This window comes from Delphinus delphis, chromosome 3 (assembly GCF_949987515.2).
Source record: "Delphinus delphis chromosome 3, mDelDel1.2, whole genome shotgun sequence".
Classification (NCBI taxonomy): domain Eukaryota; kingdom Metazoa; phylum Chordata; class Mammalia; order Artiodactyla; family Delphinidae; genus Delphinus; species Delphinus delphis.
In genome coordinates this window covers 122,005,469-122,018,259 of record NC_082685.1, presented here as the reverse complement: position 1 = coordinate 122,018,259, position 12,791 = coordinate 122,005,469, and the positions used below count along the sequence as shown (strand labels likewise).

Sequence of the window (12,791 nt, the reverse complement as noted above, 5' to 3'; positions counted from 1 at the left end):
TAGAACCAACATAGCCATGGCAGGCGGAAGAGTTCTCTGGCATCTGGCTGAAGAACACTGAGCAGTTATACCACCTGCTAGCCTGGAGATGACTTTTTAGGTCCTTCTCCAGCACCTCATATAAAGACTTTCTGTGCCTCAAGTTGGTGTCTGAATGTCACTCTGGGCAGTTTTTTGTTTTGTTTTTTAATTAATTTTTGGCTCCATTGCATCTTCATTGCTGCACGTGGGCTTTCTCTAGTTGTGGCGAGCAGGGGCTACTCTTCGTTGCAGTGCGTGGGCTTCTCATTGTGGTGGCTTCTCTTGTTGCAGAGCACAGGCTCTAGGCTCACAGGCTTCAGTAGTTGCAGCACGCAGGCTCAGTAGTTGTGGCACACAGGCTTTGTTGCTCTGCGGCATGTGGGATCTTCCCAGACCAGGGCTTGAACCCATGTCCCCTGCATTGGCAGGCAGATTCTTAACCACTGTGCAACCAGGGAATTCCACTCTAGGAAGTTTTACTGGTTACCCCAGATCCTTTGCAATCTCTACAACATTTTCCCCAGGATTCAGCATGACATATGCTATCCCTCCCCCGCTCCTCCAATCTAATCCACTCATCACTGATCACACATCAGTTTCTAAATACATTACTCTAATTATGTTGAGCCACTACTCAAATTTTATGTGTCTACACATTGTCCATTGAAGGAAAAACAGACTTCTCACCTCATCATTTCTTGTCCCCACCATCATCCAACATGTGATAGTCACTTACAATATGCCAGATTCTGTGTCAGGTGCTGGGGATGACTCCCCCTAGAGGCTTTCCATCTCAACAGGACAGAATGGGATGAGAATCACCTGGGAAGCTTTTTCAAATGACATAAGCCTTCCCTTGCAGAGATTGTGATGGAGCCTTCAGGGTATGACATGTGAATTCTGGAAACAACTAACACACACACACACACAGAGATACACACACACACACACACACACACATACTATTGGAAAGACAAAAAAATAGCACTTAAAATGCAACTATTAGTTAGATACAGGTTGCTATAAGGGTATATTAATAGTTAGAAACAGGTTGCTACAAGGGCATATTGGATTCTCACCTAGTCAGATTTTAGTTGTAAATGGGGAAGGAGAAGACAGGAGTAATTGAGAATTGCTTTTTGGAAAGTATCTGAGCTGAGATTTTTTAGGATAAATTGAAATTAGCTAAAGAAAAAGATAGAAAGAAGAGAGTCTAGGCAGAAGATTCTGAATGTGTGAAGGTGTCTGAGGAGATGACAGAGCAGGGCATTTTGATGAACTATAAAGACTTCATTATTTGGGAAAGTGGTTAGAAAAGAGGCTTAAGGACTTCCCTGGTGGCACAGTGGTTAAGAATCTGCCTGCCAATGCAGGGGACACGGGTTTGAGTCCTGGTCTGGGAAGATCCCATATGCCATGGAGCAACTAAGCCTGTGTGCCACAATTACTAAGCCTGTGCTCTAGAACCCTCAAACCACAACTACTGAGCCCATGTGCCACAACTACTGAAGTCCGCAACAAGAGAAGCCACCGCAGTGAGAAGCCCGCGTACCACAACAAAGAGTAGCCCCCACTCACCGCAACTAGAGAAAGCCCGCGCACAGGAACAAAGACCCAACGCAGCCAAAAATAAAATAAATAAAATAAATAAATTTAAAAACAAAAGAGGCTTAAGAGAGAGATTAGAGGGAGTCTTTCAAGATGGTGGAGTGGAAGGACCTTGAGCTTACCTTCTCTCATGAACACACCAAAATCACAGCTAACATCTGAACAGCCATCGATAGAAAAGACTGGAACCTACAGAAAAAGATCTTCTACATCTAAAGGCGTAAAGAAGAAAGCACAACGAGACGGTAGGAGGGGTGCACCTGAAATATAACCAAATCCTTAACCTCCTCCCCCACCCCACCCCACCTTGGGTGACCTTGCAGAGGCTCTCCCACAGGAGTGAGAGTTCTGAGGCCAACATCAGGCTTCCCAGCCCAGGGGTCTGGCATTGGGAAGAGATGCCCCCCAGAGCATTTGGATTTGAAGGCCAGCAGGGCTTATTTGCAGGAGCTCCACAGGACTGGGGGAAACAGACACTTAACTCTTAAAGGGACTGCACAAAATCTCACATGTACCAGGACCAAGGGCAAAAGCAGTAACCTCAGAGGAGCCTGGGCCAGACCTACCTGCTGGTCTTGGAGGGTCTCCTGGGGAGGCGGGAGGGGGGGGTGCTGTGGCTCATGCTGGGGCCATAAAAACTGGTGGCAGATATATTCAGGATTATTCATCTGCATGAACTCTCCTTGAGGCAGACATCTTGCTTGGGTCTTTAGCACAAAGACCCGGCCCCACCCAACAGCCTGTAGCCTTCAGTGCCGGATGCCTCAGGCCAAACAACTAACGGGTGGGAATACAGCCCCACAGCCCCATGCATTAGCAGTCAGGTTGCCTAAAGACTTCTTGATCACACAGCCTGCCCACCAGAGGGCCAGGACCCAGCTCCACCCACCAGTGGGCAGGCATCAGCCCTTCCTGCCAGGAAGCCTACACAAGCTTCTAGACCAGCCTCACCCACCAGGGGGCAGAAATCAGAAGGAAGAAAACTACGATTCAGTAGACTGTAGTCTGCAAACACAGGCCAGACACTACCCTGGGACCGCTGGCCCCTGGCCCTTGGGTGAGTGCACCGCTGGGACCCATAGGACGTCTCCTACAGAAGGCTACTTCTCCAAAGTTGAGAAACGTGATTAACCCAAAATGAGGTGGCAGAGGAATGTGTTTCAGATGAAAGAACAAGATAAAACTCCAGAACTAAGTGTTGTGGAGATAGGCAATCTACCCGAGAAAGGGTTCAGAGTAACGATTGTAAAGGTGATCCAAGAACTCAGGAGAAAAATGGATGTTAGAGGGATTTTTTAACAAAGAGTTAGAAAATATAAAGAACAACCAAACAGAGTTGAACGATACAATAACTGAAGTGAAAAACACACTGGAAGGAATCAATAGTAGAGTAAATGAAGCAGAATGGATCAGTGAACTGGAAGACAGAGCAGGGGAAATCACTACTGTGGAGCAAAAAAAAGAAAAAAGAATGAAAAGAAATGAGGACAGTGTGAGAGACCTCTGGAACAACATTAAGCACACGAACATTCACATTATAGGGGTCTCAGAGGGAGAAGAGAGAAAGAAAGGACCAGAGAAAATATTTGAAGGGATTATAGTTGAAAATTCCCCTAACATGGGAATGGAAATAGCCACCCACGTCTGGGAAGTGCAGAGAGTTCCATACAGGAAAAACCCAAGGAGAAACACGCCAAGACACATAGTAATTAAATTGGCAAAAATTAAACAAAAAGAAAAATTATTGAAAGCAGCAAGGGAAAAACGACAAATAACATACAAGGGAACTCCCATAAGGTTATCAGCTGATTTTTCAGCAGAAACTCTACAGACCAGAAGGGAGTGGCAGGATACATTTAAAATAATAAGTGAACAGAGTATCTGTCAGGCAAGAGCTGCTGTGATGGTTTATGATGATGCCAATAAAAAGTGGGTGCCAGCTGGTGGTTCAACCGGGTTCATCTGAGTTCATATATATCATCATACAGGCAACAACACATTCAGAGTGGTGGGCAGGAAGATTCAGGACCAGCAGGTAGTGATATATTGTGCCATTCCTAAAGGGTTGAAGTACGATCAAGCTACTCAGACCTTCCACCAATGGTGGGATGCTAGACAGGTGTATGGTCTCAACTTCGGCAGCAAAGAAGATGCGCATGTCTTCGCAAGTGCCATGATGCATGCCTTAGGCGTGTTGAATTCACAGGAAACAAGGCCAACATCGCTTAGACAAAATTCACAACTACCTGCCGAAGTTCAGAATGGCCCATCACAAGAAGAATTGGAAATTCAAAGAAGGCAACTACAAGAACAGCAATGACAAAAGGCGCTGGAGCCAGAAAGGCTGGAGAGAGGAAGAATGCAAAGGAAGAGATTGGAGAGGGAGAGGTTAGAAAGGCAAAGGCTGGAGAGACTGGACTGGGAAAGGCCAGAAAGAGAGCGGCAAGAGCAGTTAGAAAGGGAGCAGCTGGCATGCGAGGGAGAGCGAAGAATGGCAAATGCCGCTGCCCCTGCCTCTGTGGAGACAACTCCTCTACTTCTGAGCCAGGCTGGAAGGCAGCCTCTCAGCCGCGGAACCTCCAGCCCAACAGGGCATTTTCTTGGGACCACCTGCACCTCCACCCCCTCCTCCACTCCCACCAGGTCCTGCCCAGGCATCAGCCGCACTCCCTCCACCCCCAGGGCCCCCTGTACCCCCTCCACTTCCATCCTCAGGGCCCCCGCTCCGCCTCCTCCACCGCCTTTTCCGAATCAGGTACCCCTCCCCCCCCCCACCTCCTGCTGCTCCCCTCCCTGCTTCTGGATTTTTTTCGGGATCCATGTCTGAAGACAATCGCCCTTTAACTGGACTTGCAGCTGCGGTTGCTGGAGCAAAACTTAGGAAAGTGTCACGGATGGAGGATGCCTCTTTCCCAAGCGGAGGGAATACCATTGGTGTGGATTCGGCCTCATCTAAACAGATATGGGTCGTGGAAATGGATCCCTTCCGTTAGGGGGTAGTGGTTTAATGGAAGAAATGAGTGCCCTGCTGGCCAGGAGGAGGAGAATTGCTGAAAAGGGATCAACAATAGAAACAGAACAAAAATGAAGATTCAGAGCTTGTAACTTCTAAGGCCTCTTCAACAAGTACACCTGAACCGACAAGAAAGCCTTGGGAAAGAACAAATACAATGAATGGCAGCAAGTCACCTGTTATTTCCAGACGGGATTCTCCAACGAAAAATCAGATTGTTTTTGACAACACGTCCTATGATTCATTACACAGACCAAAATCTGCGCCCTCGTCACAGCCCAGTGCCAACGGAGTCCAGGTGGAGGGACTTGGACTATGACAGCCTGAAACAGGACATTTTAGATGAAATGAGAAAAGAATTAACTAAGCTAAAAGAAGAGCTCATTGATGCAATCAGGCAGGAACTGAGCAAGTCAAATACTGCATAGAGAATCAAACTAAGGAGAGACAGGACTTTAATCTGGAGAAAGGAAAAAAAAAAACCCAACAAAGAACAACTGTGGTAACAACAACAAAACCCTTAAATTTTGTGAGCTGTAAGAAGAAAATGGAGACAAAGCAGGGAAAAACCAACATACTTTGAAAGACTTCAGACATTACTACCCTGGTGATAAGCTGTTTCCTTCCCAGTTTGCTGCTTTTTTCTGACCTTTACAACAGGATGGAAGAGAGTCGTATAGGAGTTCCTGTATCAGTTATGCAGAAAATACTGAATCCATCAGGCAAGATCACCGTGCATTGAGATATTTTCATGTCAAGAGAAAATCGCACATTTTCCACAATCCATTGCTAAAATAAAGAGGAGAAAGGCTTGAGAAGTTTTCTTCAGAGAATGGTGATGAGGAATTTAACAAGTTATACTATTGTATTGTTTCTCTCAGGTTTGTCTTCCTATCACATTTGATATTCCATGAATAATTGAGTTCAGCCCTATGTAGGTTAAGATCATAAAATGTGGAACAAATGGAATGGTATGTGCTTTCAAAGGGTGATATTTATAAGAAATGTCCTAAAAATGATTTGTTCGGAGTGAGGAATTTTAGAATGATAGGAAGTCTCTCGAGTTTAGCCTTCATGCAATTTTGTAGGTTCAAACATAAAATTTGTCCATAATTTAAAGATTTAGATGCCTTCCTAAATTGTTACAATGCTTTACCAAATCTGTGACTCCTACGTAACACAGAGCAGTGGTCAAATGTAAAACAATATATTGTAGATTCACTGTAGGTTTTCAACCTTTTTTAGATTTATGCATGTGGACATATTTATAATGTAATTATAAATTATAAAATTAGAAAACCACCACAAAATTAGCTTTTTTAAATTGCAGACAGTAATGCATGTCAAACTAATATGTAGTGGCCTTTTCAAGGCCTAGTCCCAGGGAAAACATTTTGTAGAGTATAGGGGAGTGGAAGGAAGAGAAGGAATAATTTTTTATTCAAAGTTAATTTCTGCACTATCTTCATTCTCAGTTATCTGCATGAGTAATAATGGGGAATATTTTGTGACTTTAATTGGTAAATATGTTAACAGCATCAAGTGCTTAATCTTTTACATCATGTCTTCAGCTATTTGTATTTTAACTTGAGTAAGTTCAATGGTCTGAAACATGATTCTGAGCTTTACATGAATTACATCTTACTGTGGAACTCAAAAGTTCCATCCCTGAATTTGGCAGTTGTTATTACCTTGGTGCCCTGCAGTTGTTCAGGTGTGCAGGTACACGTTCCTGACTACAAAGCTGTTTTTGAATCTTATGTTGCAATACTAGAAAAGTAACAATGATGGCAGCAATTAAGGTCACAGAAATCATTAGATCAAGGGAAAACAGTGAGGGGGGTCCTGCATAATTTTCTTTTAATAAATAAAGTGAGATTTAGGTGGTGGGAAGAAGGAACTAGATACTCTACTTACCACCGTGTGTGCACGCGTGCGTGCGTGTTTGTGTGGGCACTCACGTGTGTGTATGTTATCCACTCCCTTTTCTTTGAAACTTCTAAGCTTAAAATAGGGAAGAAATCCTGTATGTTGCAATGATAGAATTTTTTGAAATTTTAGGAAATCAAAATTCTCCAGGCTCTCCATCTTGATGTGCCATATTTGCTTTGAAACCTTGGATTATCAGTAGTTTTACTAAAATTTTGAAGAAATAATCCACTTTCATCTGCTATCTAGATTTCTTAATCTAAATTCTTAAAAACAGAACTTGTTGATAGCATAGTTTTCTAAGTGCTGCAAGTTTGCAGCCATTACCACTTCAAAGAGGTTTGAATGAGGGAATTTTTTTCCCTTGTTAAAATAGTTCTATTTCTATAGAAACTTCAGTTTTAGATCTGTGATGGAGGAGCTATCATAATTCAAGTATACAGTTCTTTTTTTCTATCAACTATTCATTGTCATCCAATAGTGAAGACATTAAAGATGCAGCAAGCTTACGAAGTACTACTTTCTAAAAGAAATAGGTGGCATTTTCATCTTTATTATTGTACTTTTGGTTATGCAAACACTTTGATGATACAAATGTTTGTGTCCCCCACAAATCTGCTCAGAAATCGCTTTTGATTTTGTTGATTAAGTTAAGCAGTCTCTAGTAGGATAGAGTACTGGGTACAAGTGGTCCAAAGTAAGATAAAAGACTACAGTAAAAATGCTAGGTCTTAAAAAAGAAACTGGTTTATGCACTAAATGTTTTGTGCCTTGGTCTAATATTAACATGATGTCTGTGTAAAATGACAAAAAGAACCAGTGTTGAATCATGTTTTATCTCCTGTCATTCTGCATTGTCCCAGATTGCTAAATGTGTTCTTTCCAAGAAGTCTGATTGAATTACTGCATCCATTTACTGTCCTATGTGACAGTTTTGTCCTTGTTAGAGATTTGAGTAATTAAAATGGGAAACAGAAGCTTAGGTTATTTTCCTTATCAAAACTATGTTCCTTGGAGGCACAATATTATGATGGTTTTCATGCTCTTGTACCTTGGATGTCTTAAGCTGAGTGCAGTTTAGGGGATCCTTTCTAATTACAGGCAGGTACTTCTTTCCTTCAACACTGTGATCTGACCTGTGACAAATCTGTACGATACACGATGTAAATGGCTAACAAGTCAATTGCAAACCAACTGAATGTACAAATCTTAGTGCCGGTGCTGAAATCTCTTCAGAATAGTCATCATGATCTCAAAGTTTGTTTCAAAATTTTGCAAGCATCAAGTGTCAATCAAAACTGAAGATGAAACACTAATGAATGTTGAATTCTCATGCTTTAGGTGTACTTCCTTATTAGAGTTTTTGGTTCTCTGCTATTTTTACCATACTGTTCATTTAAATTTCCTACATGCTAACTTCGTTTGTGCGATTGAAATAAAATTGCAGTATATATTAACAAAAAGAGAGAGAGAGACTAGAGAGGTTGGGGGAGGCCCCTCTAATTCATGTTAAGAGGTTTAGACTTTATCCCGAGGTCACTGGAGGGATTCAGTTAGTAGGCAAGTACAATAAGACAGGTGAGAAATGCTTACAATCTGACCTAAAGACCAGGGCTTGGAGAAGAGGATAGGACCAGTTGGATGATGTACATAAGGCCAAGGCAGAGTCAAGGATGAAACCTGCGTTCAGACTTGGAAAGCAGAGCGAATGATGGTGTCAATCACTACATTAGAACAGAGCGGTACCAGTAGAGGTAGAGGACAGGACAGTTGAAGTTCTGGATGCGGGTGGACTCCAAGAGCGATGCTCCGTGGTTGTGATGGACATACATGTCTTATGCTGAGGTGAGACATGCGAGCTAGAAGGACAGGAAATACAGATGTAAACGTCAGCAGTGTCGTGGTAATCAAAGCCCTAAAAATGGTTGAGACCACCCACGGAGAGTACATAGAGAAGAGCCCTGAAATACCAAAATGTAAGAAGAGCAGTTTACAAAAACGGAGAAGAAACTCAACATGGTATAATAAGAAAGCTGCAAGGAAGGAATGGCTAATAGTGTGGGGTAGTTCAGCTAGATAAGAACTGAAAGTGTCCATAGGATTTAGCAACAAGGGAGTCACTGGTGAGGTTGGCCAAAGTAGCTTACTTGGAATTGGGGGCCCGGAAGCCTAATTAAGGAGGGTTGAGGAGTAAGTGGGAGCTGAAGACCTGGGCAGCCAGAGTAAATTTATTAAGTCTTTCATAAAGAGTTGCTCATAGAATGGTGGCTAACCAGGGTTGGAAGCGGACAAGGCACCCAGGGCTGTAGCAATTGTATGGAAGCATGAAGGAAGGTAGAAGCACGGAGCAGTCAGAAAAGACTTTTCTGAAAAAAGAGATGGTGTGTGAAAGGACAGGGAGGCAAGGGAAGGAATGGCCTTATTTAGGGAATTCTAAGTAGTTCTGTTTTAGACCATCCCCTCCTTCATATGCCTTTCATTCCAGCCAGACTGGACAATTTACTTGGACCCAAATTCAGGCTGCCTTTGACCTCCCTGTCTTTGACCTGCCCTGACCTCCTCTTTTGACACTGTTTTCTCCATCCGGAATGCCTGCCCCCCTACTTCACCAAATGTCCAAGTTCTCCCCACACCTTGTAGCCCAGCATGAACACGGAGCCCCCAGGAATTTTCCACAAATGTCTTCTTTACAGATGGGAGGAATTTCCCCCTCTGGGAATTCTCAAAGCATTGTATTTGTATCTCTGTAATGGCATTTCTAATGAAGCCTCCTAGTTACTCAGACAAAGATCCCTGAGGCCAAGGTTCACCTTTCTCTTAGGACCCATCTGGTACTACCCCCAGCACCCGACATAGAGCCCTACACTTCGTAGAGCTTTGATTAATTCAGTGGTTCTCAAAGTGTGGTCTCAGGACCAGCCGTATCAGCAGGTCCAGGAACTTGTAAGAAATGGAGATTGCTTGGCCCACCCCAGACCTACTGATTCAGAAACTCTGGAGGTAGGGCTAGCAATCTGTGCTTTCATAAGCCCTCAGATGAAGCTGATGCAGCTTATGTTTGGGAACCCTGGGATTAGCTGAAGTTCTCCTTTTTTAACAGATTAGAAATGTGCAACTGCAGTTCCATTATAAGCACTTCTCTTGATTTAGAGAACATAGCTTTAAACTCAAACACTCAGTTTATTATTTGAAAACGTCTCATTTTCATGTCCTTCTGTTTCTTAACATATCATTTATGTAAAAAATATTTTATTGGCAAAAGAAATTTGAGCAATAGAGAAATGGTATTACTGTACCTTGGGGGACTCCAGCATCTCTGGCTTTAATAGGGATTAAATATTAAACATCCAAGAATTAAACATTAAATGACTGGGGTTTGAATTTACGGATGACTGAATACCCTACTCTCCTTTTCTTTCACTTTCTGCTATCCTTTCCTGCCTCCTCTTCTCTTTCTCACTTTTTATTTTCACATTTAAAACTCTCCTAAGTTACAGTTCTCTGAGGGTATGCACTTTGGAGAAAAGATACCATAAAAGTCTCAATCATTTCCAATAAAAAGCAAAGATTTCCCAGCAAGTTCAGATGGATTAGCACAGAAAGTTTAGAATGAGTGGGGAAACATCCCATTTTGCTCACATTCTGTTGACAGCCCCTCACTTCAGAGACAGGATTTCAGTATGTGGGAAGACATCTTTCCTTGGCTTTAAATTGACTTCAAACCATTCCAGGCAGACTTACTGCTCAGTGAATTTCAGCATTTACTGCAGATGTCAGCTTCCTAGAGTGTAGAAAGCTGCTCTGAATTTCTGCCAAGAATTTTTGAGCTTTTGTGTCACCTCAGCCCTAGGTGATGATCAGACAAGCTCCAGGCTAGGCAAAGGTGTCACAAATGCTCAACTAAGATGCCCCAAACCAGCCGTCGTCCTTAATAGACAGTCTGTCCTTTGCTTAACGTCTGAGCACTTTCTCATCAATCCTAACACTTCCTATTCACTTATGAATGCTATATATGTATGTGTGTGTGCATGTGTGTATATAGCACTCACAAGTGAATGTTATATATATATATATATATATATATATATGAAAAGAAGGCTGAATGAGGAGAATTTCAATAGCACAAAGGTTTTTTGATTCACTGTAATGAATGCACAGATACAAGGGTCAGTCTTGATACAAATCTCATAATACCTGTGTGCTTTTAATACCTAAAAAAGAAAGAATGGGAGCAAATATACCACCACAGCACACACATGCACACTTTCTTTGTAAATACAACATACCAACGTATGTAGATATTTCCTCATGTAGTGGGAATGATACACACCAGAATTGCATTTTATTGTGTAATATATAAATACCAATGAGGTCACTCCCAAATCTCTTAAATGACTGAAGAAAGGCAAGCATATAGGGAATTCAGGAAATAAATGGGAATTCAGGAAATAGATCTCCAAGTCTCATAGAAGTAGAAATAAGATTTTTCTTTGTTATTAGTATCTTCATAGTTTTGGTAATTCTGTTCCAAGGAAGCATTAACTTCCAGCTGAACTTGAGTTTGGGGAAGTGTAGTCAGTATTCAAAGAGATACCAAAAAATAAAATTCTTTACCCTTCAGGGTCTGCTGTATCTTGGCCATATCCAATTAGGTTAAGTTCACTGATCATTTGGTGGTTAAAGAAGTTAAGAGTCCTAAAAATGATGAGAGAGTATGGTTATCGTTTCTATCTGCTCCAAATATATTATGATTCATCTCAGAGATTCTTCTGAGAAATCAGGTTTATATATAGGATTTGACATTGCTTTCAGCATCTTAACTGTTTGGGGCAAGTTTAACTGTAAAAGAGAGATGTCCTATTTTTTTGCCTCAAAATGTTGACATCCAGATTATAGTGAATTATTTTTCACTATGAAAAAGACAGAGTCCTGTTTTTCTCCACATTAGCAGAGTGTGAGTATTAAAAGAGGATTTTAATCTGGGGAGCCTGGGGGAGGAGGCTGTGTTTGATTAATCTGATGTGCCCAGCTGGGGCCCCTGTTTTCTTCCCTGGCTCTGACTTGCTACTCTAGTTTCATCTACGTGTGTAACATAGTGCAGCATTCCAAGGAACACTGTCAACTCGGTGGGTGATGCTAATTTACAAATAAATATGACACATGGGAGCCTTGGGGGATGGGGAGGGAAAGCCAGGGCACTTGGATGACAGTTTATGTACGAGGACCAGAAAGCCAGGACTCATTTTTTCCTGATAGTTTCCTGAGTAATCAAGAAAAACAATCCTCATCTACAAGCCAGTTTTATTGAAGTGGGGCACAATTCTTCACTATATCAATCACTCCATCTAACTCCTGATTCTGGGCTGTTTTTCAAGGTCCTGCATCTTCAATGTTAGGATGGGGAAAGGAGGGAACATTTTAGCTCTGCTCTGGGAGGGCAGTGCAACTAGTCCCGGCAAAGCTTAGGTATATAAGAGTTGCCAGCCAACCAGCCATTTTGTTGCCCCTAGTTCCATTCTGACCATATCTCAGCGCTGCCTCAGCTAGCAATTTCCAGATTATTTCCCTGTGGTCCTTCTCCAGCCTCTGCAACCCACATTGGCCAGTTCTGCTCCAACAGGCTGTTTCTACCCACACTCTCTGTTGAACTGCACTATTTCCCAAAAACCCAGCTCATTAAACTGTATTTGGTTTACTGGTTTATTTCTTTCTCTACTTGTCATCATATTAAAATTTTCAAACCACAACTTGTGAATTCAACAGCTGACAATCTTCTCTGAATGCCCTTGTGTGCAGATATCTATAGAAAATGCTAGGGAGGGCTTCCCTGGTGGCGCAGTGGTTGAGAGTCTGCCTGCCGATGCAGGGGACATGGGTTCGTGCCCTGGTCCGGGAAGATCCCACATGCCATGGAGCGGCTGGGCCCGTGAGCCATGGCCGCTGAGCCTGCGTGTCTGGAGCCTGTGCTCCGCAATGGGAGAGGTCACAACAGTGGGAGGCCCGCGTACCGCGAAAAAAAAAAAAGAAAGAAAGAAAGAAAGAAAGAAAGAAAGTACTAGGGAAATACTCAACAAGAAATAGTTGAAGCTTCTTCCTGAGGCATAAAGTAGGTGAATGGAGGTAAGACAAGGTCCTATGTAAAGGAAAATAGTTAATAATAGCTATATTTACTGTTTCCTCCATGCTAGGCACCAATGTCCCCACCCAAGCTAAATGTTTT

The 12,791-nt window shown here is 42.5% G+C and overlaps 1 protein-coding gene and 1 pseudogene across 2 annotated transcripts in view; both read left to right on the top strand.

Moving 5' to 3' along the window:
* RGS7BP (regulator of G protein signaling 7 binding protein) overlaps nt 1-12,791 on the top strand; it is a 160,670-nt gene that overhangs the window by 102,460 nt on the left and 45,419 nt on the right. The gene's annotated exons all lie outside the window — the stretch shown is intronic.
* LOC132422214 (protein enabled homolog pseudogene) lies at nt 3,788-5,119 on the top strand (annotated as a pseudogene).